Source organism: Nycticebus coucang, chromosome 4, assembly GCF_027406575.1.
Source record: "Nycticebus coucang isolate mNycCou1 chromosome 4, mNycCou1.pri, whole genome shotgun sequence".
Lineage (NCBI taxonomy): Eukaryota > Metazoa > Chordata > Mammalia > Primates > Lorisidae > Nycticebus > Nycticebus coucang.
This window is the reverse complement of record NC_069783.1, coordinates 101,544,520-101,555,362: the sequence shown is the minus strand read 5'-3', so window position 1 is coordinate 101,555,362 and position 10,843 is coordinate 101,544,520. Positions and strand designations below refer to the sequence as shown.

Genomic DNA, 10,843 nt, shown 5'->3' with positions numbered 1-10,843 from the left:
CAAACCACATCCCAATACATATCACACGCAACACACTCACACACAGTCCAGAGCACACACCAACACATATCACACACACATGCATGTGCACAGGCACACTTCACATCAGACACCAAACACACACACAACACACATGGGCTTCTATTCAGTGCACTCTGTAAGGGGGAGAAATTGTGCTAAATTCACGAAACATTTTCATAAAATTTGATAACAGTTTTAGAATCATGAAAGTCAAATTGCAGGTTACACAGAATGTTTGCCCATCCAGAATGACACAGTCCACAGCCTTGCAGATCACAGTTTCACATATTTGATATTTGGGGCATCTGGTTGGTTTTTTTTTTTTTGTTTGTTTGTTTGTTTTTTGGGAAAAAGAGATTTTTCTTTTTCCAAGAAATTGCACCAATATAAAGCAAAGCTCTAGTTGATGCAAGTGTGTTGTGTAGGTGTTAGCAGTACTGCCCTCACTATGCACTCACTGGACAGTAGTGCAACCCCAAGAAAAGGATGGTAGGGCATCTGGTTTTATAACTACTATTTCATTGCACAGAAGTTAGCACCCCACTGGTCTTGGACATTGTACTAAGAGCTTCCATAAATACTCCCAATTTAGTCTTCACATGAAATCTTATAAGATAAATATTTTGAATACCAGATTTATAAAAGCTAAGGGGAAAATTAGAAAAGTTAAAAACTGAGTCTCCCATACTGGATCCAGAATTTCCCTGTGGGGCAGCACTGTGGTCAAAGGCAAGGCTAGGGATTTTCAGGAAGTCTTGTATACACTGCAGACAGGCTCTCCTGTGGACCTGAGTTTGTTTTGGGAACAGCCTGCTGGTGACCTACTGAGGGAGAAAGGCGAAATCCCCTTCAACGTCCCCATCCCTGCCCCTGCCTGAAATTCACTCACCGTCCCTGGGATTAAAATCTGAACCTTTGTGAATCAATGCATTCACAGAGAATATATCTGCTATTCGACACCCATCCCCAAAAAGGAGAGTCCTTTCACTTTATTCTTTGTCTTATCTGCAAATTTTGTGACTCTTTTTGAAAACCGAGATAGTAAAAGGCACTTACAGCTAACGTACACAAGGCAAGGGGACATTTCAAAACAAGTGAGAATATATTATAAATGTCTTACTACAAAAGTAACTGAGGTGATGGTTAATTAGCTTGATTTAAGCATTCTACATTGTATATCAAATCACCATATTGTACCCCATATAAGCATACAGTTATAATTTAATAAAAATTAAGTAAAAAAAATAATAAAAGGCACCTACAGCTAATGCTAATTGTCTGATCCTGTCATTGAAGGACAATGTGAAGTTGAGGCAGCCAGGGCAGTGTAAACAGTCTGCAATGAATAGCAGCCCTACTTCTGCTCTCCTGCTAAAACTGTCAAGAAATAGCGTACTCTCTCCCGCTTTTGGGGGCTGTACAACTTCAGATTTCCTTTCCATTTATCCACCGAATTTAGACACTCATGGCCAAGGTCACTGCCTTGATTAATGGCTCAAAGGTTAAAAGGAAAGTCATAGGCAAGAGAAAGAAGCAGCGGGGTTGCACTGGGAGGGGAGCTGCCTGGCTCAGAAGCACCTCACTAAGGATAACACCCTCGCCTGATGAAGAAGGATGATGTGATCTCCTGGCCATTAGTATGCGCTGGCAGTTCATCCTGAGTTGGAGAGATAGATAGCGCAAGCTAATTTATTTGAGAAAAGTTACACAGTTTGACACATCCTCTCTTTCTCTTTTCCTCCAGAGGATCTTGAACACTGCAATTAGGGAAAACTACAGTGTTAAAGGGAAGCCGTACAAAAGACCGGTTTGCTCTGTCCCCTTGGCAATGCCTTTTGCTTTCTTGTCACTTCTTTCATGTGTGTTCTATGAACCAAAGAGCTAATTTTCTAAGAAAACTATCCTGACAGTTCATTTAATAGCAAAGCCATGTAGAGGCAGCTTTTGCAGAGGGGGACTGGTTAAGGTTCTGTACTCACTATGTTGAAAAGACCCTAAATAGGATCTACTCTTAAAAATGAGTACAACCCAACCAAAATAGAACCAAATGTTAGGCACAGTCTTTCAGTTCAGAAAACTATTCATGGCTTTTTTTGAATAAAGATTAAAATTTTTGTTATTCATGTTGCCATTCTTAACACTTTTAATTGTTGTGATTGCCACCATGTCAACACAAAATTAAGTCAACCCAATTTAACTAGCAGATTTTGTTACTGTGCTCAGATGGGTTGTACATACAATATGGCTTTGTCAGAATGTAAAACAAAGAAAGTATAGAGTTAGTAGGGATTATAGGGGATAGCAGAGATCACAAAAGAAAGCCCAAAGAGCATCTACCTTCTGTAAGAGGACACAGTTTGGAGGCATGGCCCCAAAGAAATGAGACCAGCCAGAGAGAAATGGGACTAGACCATGAGAAATGGGCACTAGGACAAAATAAAAACTCATACCCCTTGTTCAAAGTTATAAAGAATTTCAAGATGGTAACAGGAGGGCTTCATGCCAAGCATGGAGATTCATAAAACTGCATATACAGCAAGCCTGGGAAGCAGTTATGCAGGGAATGGGTAAGAAAGAAAAGAACACACTATTTCATACCCACAAAGGGCTGTACCTCAGAGGTCATAGCACAGTGAAAAGGCAAGCTATAGAAGGGGAGAAACGTGTGCAAATTGCAGATCTTAGGGGGTTAATACTCAACATATATAAAGAAGTCCTATAACACCGCAATAAAAAAAAAAACTAAAAAGAAAAAAAATGGGCCAAGGACTTAAGTAGAACAATTTCTTGACTATGACATGAAATTACAGGCAATAAAAACAATAATAGACAAATGAGACTACATCAAAGAAAGACATTCCTGCATGAAAGGATGCAGTCAACAGAGTGCATAGACAATCTTTTGAACGAGGAGAAAATACTTGCAAATTATATATTTGATAAGGATTTAATACACAGGATAAAAAGAACTGCTACAACTCATCAAGAAAATATAAAATAAACTTTTTTAAATGGGCAATGGAGTTGAATCGACATTTTCCCAAAGAGAACATACAAATGACCAACAAGCATACAAGAAGATGCTCCACGTCACTATCGTTAGACAAATGCAAATAGAAACCACACGATATCATCTCAGAATGGCCACTATTTAAAAAAACACACACAGAGTAAATAACGAACAAGTGTTGGTGAGGATGTGGAGACAATGGAACTCTTGTACACTACCAGTGGGAATGTAAAATGATGCATCCGCTATATAAAACAATATGACAGTTCCTAAAAAAATTAAAAATAGAATTGCCACATGATCCAGAAATCTCACTTCTGTGTATATATTTGAAAGAACTGAAAATAAGTTCTTGAAGAGATATTTGCTCATCCTTGTCCACAGGGGCATTTTCCACAATACCCAAGCGGTAAAAGCAAACCATCTATAGATGAAGAGATAAATGAGATATATGTATTATATGTGTGTAAAATGGAATATTATTCAGCTTTAAAAATGAATGAAAGTCTGATACATGCTAAAACATGGATAAGCCTTGAGGACATTATGGCGAGAGAAATAACGCAGTCACAAAAAGACAAGCACTATAGGAATCCACTCATCTAAGGTGCTTAAAGCAATCGCGTTCACAGAAAGCAGAGTGGGGCTGCCAGGGACTAAGAGGCGGGAGGGGGATAAGGGATATTGTTTAATGCTTAAGAAGAGTTTCAATTTTACATAACAAAGAGTTCTGAAGACTGCACAACAATGAAAACACACTTAACACCACAGATCCAAACTGTACACTTAAAAATGGTGAAGAGTGTAAATTTTGTTATGTATATTTGACCACAATTAAAAAATTAAAAATTTTAAAATGCAAGTGAATGAGAACACAGTGCAATTTCCCCTGATTTCAGCAGTTACATCAGCTCTTAAACCAGGACTGTAACTTACCTCCCTAGTGAGGCTACCTTTTGGGGAAATCAGGGGCTAACGTGTTTTCTAAGAAATCCTTGTTGCTTCCCTTGCTTAAAAAAAAAAATTCATGCTCTCTTACCCCTACCTCTCTGGACCACACCTTCTGCTAAGTTTCAGCCCACTTCTTTGATCATCTCTCTCTTTCTCATGACTTCCCAAGTTTGCACTCACATTTTTTAGCTTAAAGTGATAAGAAAAAGAGGATGGAGATAGTTCTTTCTCCTAAGAGACCGATTTGGTTGGTTAGTTCCCACCTATTAGGTGCAATGTAGGGTTGTAAGGCACACTTTCTGGGTGAAGGACTCAACTACAACTCAGACTTTTGATTCTACCTTACAAACACAAATAATGTAACCTAAACATATGTACCCTCACATTAACCCATAATAAAAATATTTCAATAAAATAAAAAAAAATAAAAGTCTGCCATGAAAAGGTGATTATGTGCCATTGGTTTGAGAATTACAAACGTAAATATTATTTACCTTGCCTCACTGTTGTCTTGTCTGCTGTCTACACATTTAGGTCTGTTGGATTTCCAGTTAACTGCAAGAAGGAACATATTCAGATCTTGCTGTTGAGGCAACATCCATTCTCCTTGGGGCAATCTCAGGCTTCTTTGCCCTTCCCTCCAAAACTGGGGTGTCCTCTCATTCCCATTGTGCTCTCTCAGTTTTTATACTTGGCATAAACTTTAATTTTGAAATAATTCTTCCTGGAATCCGAAGCCCTCCCATGGCCCCCAGCCCATTTTTCTGAAGCAGACTGTGCAGAGTGACCCACTAAGCATGGGAATAAACCACAACTTCTTCTTTTTTTTTTTTTTTATTAAATCATAGCAGTGTACATTGATATAATCATGGGGCATCATTCATGTTTACCAAGTTTCACATATACCCTTGTAAGATGCACCGCTGGTGTAATCCCACCAATCCTCTTCCCTCTAACCATCTCCTCCCTTCCTCCCCTCCCTTTCCCCCTTCCCCTTATTCTTAGGTTGTAACTGGGTTATAGCTTTCATGTGAAAACCCTAAATTAGTTTCATAGTAGGGCTGAGTACATTGGGTACTTTTTCTTCCATTCTTGAGACACTTTACTAAGAAGAATATGTTCCAGCTCCATCCATGTAAACATGAAAGAGGTAAAGTCTCCATCTTTCTTTAAGGCTGCATAATATTCCATGGTGTACATATACCACAATTTATTAATCCATTCAAGGATCGATGGGCACTTGGACTTCTTCCATGACTTAGCAATTATGAATTGGGCTGCAATAAACATTCTGCTACAAGTATCTTGGTTATGATGTGATTTTTGGTCTTCCAGGTATATGCCCAGTAGAGGGATTACAGGATTGAATGTCAGATTTATTTTTAGATCTCTAAGTGTTCTCCATATCTCCTTCCAAAAGGAATGTATTAGTTTGCATTCCCACCAGCAGTGCAGAAGTGTTCCCTTTGCTCCACATCCGTGCCAACATCTCTGGTCTTGGGATTTTGTGATATAGGCTAGTGTCACTGGAGTTAGATGGTATCTCAAAGTAGTTTTGATTTTCATTGCTCTGATGATTAAAGATGATGAGCATTTTTTCATATCTCTGAAAGCCGTGCACCTGTCTTCTTCAGAGAAGTTTATCTTCAAATCCCTTGCCCAGCCTGCGATGGGATCCCATGTTCTATTCTTGCTAATGCATTTGAGTTCTCTGTGGATTCTGGTTATTAAACCTTTGTCAGAGAAATAACCTGCAAATATCTTCTCCCATTCTGAGGGCTGTTTGCTTGCTTTACGTACTGTGTTCTTGGCTGTGCAGCTTTTTAGTTTGATCAGGTCCCAGTAGTGTATTTTTGAAGCTGCTTCAATTGCCCGGGGGGTCCACCTCATAAAATACTCACCCAGACCGATTTCTTCAAGGGTTTTCCCTGCACTCTCCTCTAGTATTTTTATAGTTCCATGTCTTAAGTTTAAATCTTTGATCCAGAGAGAGTCTATCTTAGTTAATGGTGAAAGGTGTGGGTCCAGTTTCAGTCTTCTACAGGTTACCAGCCAATTCACCCAGCACCATTTGTTAAATAGGGAATCTTTTCCCCACTGAATGTTTTTAATTGGCTTGTCAAAGATTAGATAATGGTAAGTAGCTGGATTCATCTTTTGGTTCTCTATTCTGTTCCAGATATCTACTTCTCTGTTTTTGTGCTAATACCATGCTGTTTTGATCACTATTGATTTGTAGTATAGTCTGAGGTCTGGTAGCAAAATTCCTCCTGCTTTGTTTTTATTTCTGAGTAATGTCTTGGCTATTTGAGATTTTTTCTGAGTCCATAAAACTAACGATTGTTTTTTCAAGATCTTTAAACTATGACAGTGGAGCTTTAATAGGGATTGCATTGAAATTATGTATTGCTTTGGGTAGTATGGACATTTTAACAATGTTGACTCTTCCCAGCCATGAGCATGGTATGTTTTTCCATTTGTTAATATTTTCAGCTATTTCTTTTCTTAGAGTTTCATAGTTCTCTTTATAGAGATCTTTCACGTCCTTTGTTAGATAAATTCCCAAATATTTCATCTTCTTTGGCACTACTGTGAATGGGAGAGAGTCCTTAATTGTTTTTTCAACTTGACTATTGTTGGTATATATAAAGGCTACTGATTTATGAATGTTGATTTTGTAGCTTGAGACGCTGCTGTATTCCTTGATCACTTCTAAGAGTTTTGTAGTAGAGTCCCTAGAGTTTTCCAGATATATTATCATATCATCTGCAAAGAGCGAAAGTTTGATCTGTTCTGACCCTATATGGATACCCTTGATCGCCTTTTCTTCCCTAATTGCAGAGGCTAAAACTTCCATTACAATGTTAAAAAGCAATGGAGACAATGGGCAGCCTTGTCTGGTTCCTGATCTGAGTGGAAATGATTCCAATTTAACTCCATTCAATATGATATTGGCTGTGGGTTTGCTGTAGATGGTCTCTATCAGTTTAAGAAATGTCCCTTCTACACTGATTTTCTTAAGTGTTCTGATCATGAAGGGATGCTGGATAGTATCAAAAGCTTTTTCTGCATCAATTGAGAGAATCATATGGTGTTTGTTTTTTAATTTGTTTATGTGCTGGTTTACATTTATAGATTTACATATATTGAACCAGCCTTGAGACCCTGGGATAAAACCGACTTGGTCATGATGTATAATTTGTTTGATGTGTTGCTGGATTCTGTTTGTTAGGATCTTGTTGAATATTTTTGCATCTATATTCATTAGTGATATAGGTCTATAATTTTCTTTTCTTGTTGGGTCTTTTCCTCGATTAGGGATCAGGGTGATGTTTGCTTCATAGAATGTGTTAGGTAGTGTTCCTTCTTTTTCTACCTTTTGAAACAGGTTGAGTAACATAGGTACTAATTCCTCTTTAAAAGTTTGGTAGAATTCTGACGTGAAACCATCTGGTCCTGGGCTTTTCTTTTTAGGGAGGTTTTGTATGGTTGATGCTATTTCCGAACTTGACATGGGCCTGTTCAACATTTCCACTTGATTCTGATTAAGTCTTGGAAGGTGACGTGCTTCCAAGTATCAGTCAATTTCCTTCAGATTTTCATATTTCTGAGAATACAGTTTCTCGTAATATTCATTAAGGATTTTTTGGATTTCTGAGGAGTCTGTTGTTATTTCGTCTTTGTTGTTTCTGACTGATGAGATTAGAGATTTTGCTCTTTCTTTCCTGATTAGATTGACCAAAGTTTTATCTATTGTATTGAGCTTTTCGAGAAACCAGCTTTCTGATTTATTGATCTGTTGTATTATCCTTTTGTTCTCAATTTCACTTAATTCTGCTCTAATTTTGGTTATTTCTTATCTTCTACTGGACTTGGGGTTGGAATGTTCTTCCTTTTCCAGTTGCTTGAGATATCCCATTAAGTTGTTAACTTCCTCTCTTTCCATTCGCTTGGGGAAGGCTTTCAGTGCTATAAATTTCCCTCTTAGAACTGCCTTTGTGGTGTCCCAGTGGTTCTGATAGTTCGTGTCTTCATTGTTGTTTTGTTCCAAAAAATTGGCGATTTCTTTCTTAATCTCATCTCTGACCCAGCTATCATTCAGCATAAGGTTAACTTTCATGTTTTTGTATGAGTATGCAGATTCCTGTTGTTTACTCAGCTCAAGTTTTATTCCATGGTGGTCCGAGAAGATGCATGGAATAATTTCTATTCCTTTAAATTTACTGAGGTTAGACTTGTGACCTAAGATGTGATCCATTTTGGAATAAGTTCCATGGGCTGATGAGAAGTATGTGTATTCAGTTTTGTTGGGATGAAATGTTCTGTAGATGTCTGCTAAATCCAAATGTTGGATGGTTAGGTTTAAATCTAAGATTTCTTTGCTCAGCTTCTTGCTAGAGGATGGATCCAATACTGCCAAAGGAGTGTTGAAATCTACGACTATTATGGAGCTGGAGGAAATCAAGTTGCTCAGATCTGTTAGAGTTTCTCTTATAAATTGAGGTGCATTCTGGTTGGGTGCATAGATATTAATAATTGAGATCTCATCATATTGAGTATTACCCTTAACAAATATGAAGTGACCATTCTTGTCCTTCCTTACTTTTGTTGGTTTAAAGCCTATTGAATCTGCAAATAAAATTGCAACACCTGCTTTTTTCTGATTACCATTTGCCTGAAATATGGATGACCATCCTTTCACCCTGAGTCTGTATTTGTCTTTTAATTTAACATGTGACTCTTGTATGCAACAGATATCTGGCCTGAGTTTTTGTATCCAGTCAGCTAACCTATGCCTCTTTAGAGGACAGTTTAAGCCGTTCACATTAATGGAGAATATTGGTAAGTCTCATGAAGTTTTAGGTATTGAGTTTTTCAAAAGTCCAGTGGGCATTTTTAATCCTTTCGCCAGGGTGGAAATTGGAGTTTGATCTGAAGTTTCTGAGTGAGTTTACTTTTGTGGTATAAGATTGGGTGGTCATTATGGAGGATAGGTCTGAGAATATCCTGAAGAGCTGGTTTGGTTATGGCAAGTTTCTTCAACATATGAATGTCATTAAAGTATTTAATTTCTCCATCATAAATGAAACTCAGTTTTGCTGGATACAAGATCCGGGGTTGAAAGTCATTTTGCTTTAGGAGATTAAAAGTCGGTGACCACCCTCTTCTGGCTTGAAAAGTTTCAGCAGAGAGATCTGCAGTCATTCTAATATTCTTCCCTTTGAAGGTAATGGTTTTCTTTCCCCTGGCAGCTTTAAGGATTTTCTCCTTCATATTAACTTTAGTGAAGCTAATTATGATATGCCTGGGGGATGCCTTATTGGGGTTAAGTAGTGCTGGGATTCTGAAGCTGTCCGCTATTTGAATTTCAGAATCTCTAGGCATGTCTGGAAAATTCTCTTTCATAATTTCATGCAGAAGGGCCTCTGTGCCCAGTGAGGCCACTTCATCTGTTTCTGGAACTCCAATGATTCGGATATTCACCTTCTTCAAATTATCCCAGAGCTCTCTGAGAGAGTGATCCATTTTTGCTCTCCATTTCTCTTCATCTTTGAGAGTTTGGGAGTGTTCAAAGGCTTTATCTTCAATGTCAGAAATCCTTTCATCTGCTTGCTCCATTCTGTTGCTGAGGGATTCTACTGTATTTTTCATATCTTTGAGGGCTGTAAATTCTTGCTTCAGTGTGTCTAAGTCTTTGGTGGTTTTGTTTTTAAATTCGTTAAATTCTTGAGACAACTTTTGAATTTCTCCTCGAATTCCTAATTCCACTTTGTTATTCTTGTCTGCAATCCAAATTCTGAATTCGATTTCTGACATCTCCGCCAGTTGTTTATGAATAGGATCTTCAATTACATCTGCCATATCTTTCCTGGGGGGGGGGGTTGATCTATTCTGGTTATTCACGTTACCAGAGTTTTTCCGCTGATTTCGCCCATGGTAGTTTTTCTCCCTCTGATTTTTTTCCCCCTGTACAGTGTTGTGGCCTGAGAAACTGGGGCCCTGTCTGGTGTGGTGGTGCTAAGTGGTTCTGTCTTGTTTTCAGCTGGTTTCTGTTCCACCCTAGTGAAACAGATACTCTGGATTGAAGTCTCAGCTGTGGAGAAATATCAGCAATTAAGTCACCCCACCCCCCACCAGCAAACAATTGGAAAAGAAAAATCAAACCTTCCTACCACCGTGTACCCAGGGCACCACCTGATTTGTCCTCAGGCGGTTGGTTCAGTTCAAAAAGTCCAAATCAATTGTCTCAGTCTGCACCGGGACTAGCCTCCAGAACTCATTGTGAGTGACAGGGAGCGCTGGGAGCTCAGAAATCCAGGTAGAGACTGTATATAGTTTATACAGTTTTATGCCTGGCAGGAGGACGCCGTGGCACCCTAGGGGAGGTAGGTCCAGTTTTTAGAGGGTCTCTCCCATGGACTGTAGTGGGAGGAATTTTGAACTCTGCCCGGTTGTTTGTGGGACACTCTGAGCCGTTCTCATGGGGGAGGGGACTCCCGTCTGCTTGGTGATGGATTTTGTACCTTTTGTTTGTATCCTTGTGGTTGCAGCTCACCTCAGTGGGGTTGACGTGTGTTCTTCAACCTTCTCTCTTAGTGCAGCTCAAATCCACCAGGTTACTTGCTGAATTTTTGTCCTTTAACTCTCCTACTGGACAGGAGCCTCTGTGGAAAGCTGGCTTCAGTCAGCCATCTTGTCTCCTCCCCCCACAACTTCTATTCTTATTTATTTTTAATTTCTTCCTTTGTTTGTAATTGTTCAGCCATTGTGTCTATTTTATAAGGCACATATATGATGTTTTGTTTTAAGAAGTATGTTAGAACGTTTCTATAATTTATATAAAATCAATGCATGTATATT

General features: G+C 38.7%; 1 non-coding gene across 1 annotated transcript; it reads right to left on the bottom strand.

The window, feature by feature from the left end:
• Nucleotides 1-385: 385 nt before the first annotated feature.
• On the bottom strand, nucleotides 386-512 carry LOC128585273 (U4atac minor spliceosomal RNA). Its single transcript, XR_008379991.1, has one exon. It is a non-coding gene; the product is annotated as a U4atac minor spliceosomal RNA (small nuclear RNA).
• Nucleotides 513-10,843: the final 10,331 nt, after the last annotated feature.